Genomic DNA, 2,500 nt, shown 5'->3' with positions numbered 1-2,500 from the left:
TACAATGCTAGTTTATATGTTATGAGATTAAAATTTCAGAGTCTAGGTTGTATGATTAAAAGAACAAAGTATGAGTTGAGGGTTAGGGGTTAGGGGTTAGGGTTTAGGGTTTAGGGTTTTAGGGTTTGCATGGGGTATATAAACCTAGATTCTAGGATTCACATAGATTATATAAAGGGTTTAGAAAGTTGGGCTTGGAGTATGTAAAGAGAAGATAGATTTAAGAATTCACACAAACAAAAATAAATTGGATGTGGAGTGTGAAGGATGAAGAATTGAAGACATTAAGTTTCAGTGGTGATGGATTAGTTAGTGGGCAATGATTACCTGTACGATGCATTAGTTAGCAAGTCATTAACATATTTGTACAACCAATTGATTGCACACACACAAATTTATCTCCAAAGTGACATGTAAACGATTTAGTGGATTTTTGACATGACATGGACTACCACGTGGCAGCCACATCAGCAAGGTAACACGTGGCACTTGAAAAAATCAATTTAGTATTCTTCTGCCTTTTATTTTTCTACCTTATTCCAGTTAATTAAATTACTTTAATATTTTTAATTCACCAATTTATTTTTATTTTTATTTATATTTCTGTCTAGGCGCAAGACTGGGCGGCCAGCAAGGAGTCGAGACAGGGAGTTAATTTTAAAATTGATTTTTAAAAAATGATTTATTTATTTATTTCCACCTATGCGGAAGACTGGGCGGCCAACGAGGAGTCGAGACAGCCAGGAGTCGGGACTTGGGCAAGGGCGGCGGGACAAGAGGTCGGGACTCGCGGCGGGACAAGGAAGAGGAGGAGGAAGTCCGGGACTCGCGACGGGACTGGGACTCGCGCCGGGACTAGGGAGTCGCGGCGGGACAAGGAAGAGGAGGAGGAAGTCCGGGACTCGCGACGGGACTGGGACTCGCGCCGGGACTAGGGAGTCGCGGCGGGACAAGGAAGAGGAGGAGGAAGTCCGGGACTCGCGACGGGACTGGGACTCGCGCCGGGACTAGGGAGTCGCGGCGGGACAAGGAAGAGGAGGAGGAAGTCCGGGACTCGCGACGGGACTGGGACTCGCGCCGGGACTAGGGAGTCGCGGCGGGACAAGGAAGAGGAGGAGGAAGTCCGGGACTCGCGCCTGGGACTCGCGCCGGGACTAGGGAGTCGCGGCGGGACAAGGAAGAGGAGGAGGAAGTCCGGGACTCGCGCACGGGACTAGGGAGTCGCGGCGGGACAAGGAAGAGGAGGAGGAAGTCCGGGACTCGCCACGGGACTAGGGAGTCGCGGCGGGACAAGGAAGAGAAGGAGGAAGTCCGGGACTCGCGACGGGACTGGGACTCGCGGCAGGACAAGGAAGAGAAGGAGGAGGTCCGGGACTCGCGCCGGGACTAGGAAGAGGGGGAGGAGGTCCGGGACTCGCGACGGGACTAGGAAGTGGGGGAGGAGGTCCGGGACTCGCGCCGGGACTAGGGAAGAGGAGGAGGAGGAGGAAGGCCGGGACTGGGACTCGCGGCGGGAGTAGGTAGTGGGGGAGGAGGTCCGGGACTCGCAGCGGGACAAGGAGGAAGTCGGGGAGGAGGGCCGGGACCAGGAGTCGCGGCGGGGATAGCAGGCAGGACAGGGAGGGTGGGTGGTCTTCCACAAAAAAAAGTGTGTCTCGGAACTTCCTTAGTGCAGTAGGACGGGGGCCTGCCGAATCCCACAGAGAGTACTATGTGGGGGAAGGGTTCCTCTGAAGCGTCTCGGGAAAAGTCGTGAGGGGGTGACGGTTGCTCGGTGCCTACGGGTCCCGACTGCTCGCTGCCTTCTTTGAGCCCAGTACCGACGTTCGCAGGGGGGATACCTGGATACTACTGGGGTTACCTGGATACTTCTGGCGTGTTACCTTGGATCAGTGAGGAGTGGGGGTTAGTTTCCCGGCGACGCGACCCTCTGAGGAGGTCCCGCGGAGGGTCGCCGAGTATTATATGGTGAGCTGGCTGTCAAGGATTGTGAGTCCCGCTGCCAAAATTTTTTTTGGTGCGCGGGCGACTGGAAAAAGAGGGTTGGTCTTGTGCCGATACGCGTAACGTCGCAGCGAGTCCCAAGAGCTAGTAACCATTTTTGGCGGGGGGCGATGGCCTCGGTATTGTCAAGCCATTCTCTCATTCATTTGGGAGGGTGGGGAGAAGTGTTTGCCGAGGCCGTTCAAGCTCCGCCTGGTCGACCACCACTGTGACCGCCACCGCGCTCGATCTCTATTGCAAGCTCAGGTGAAATTCCTGATAAACTTGGAGGGGTGTGGGACGCGTTCGCAGTGTGGGCCGAGGAGTCATAACATCCCAGGTCGGAATGTGAAAATGGAACTTCGAAACCGGTGAGAGTTCTCTCGTCGGCTAGGGGTTTCACAAAAGTAACATTTCTATAAATTTCTATCCGACCCCTCCATTAATTTGGAGGGGCGATGGGCCCCAGGATTGGACATACTTCTTGCTGATTTGTCTTTTGAGGAAAATCCTTCGC

This window comes from Physcomitrium patens, chromosome 26, assembly GCF_059467195.1.
Source record: "Physcomitrium patens ecotype Gransden chromosome 26, ASM5946719v1, whole genome shotgun sequence".
Taxonomy (NCBI): domain Eukaryota; kingdom Viridiplantae; phylum Streptophyta; class Bryopsida; order Funariales; family Funariaceae; genus Physcomitrium; species Physcomitrium patens.
This window is presented reverse-complemented; position numbering follows the sequence as displayed.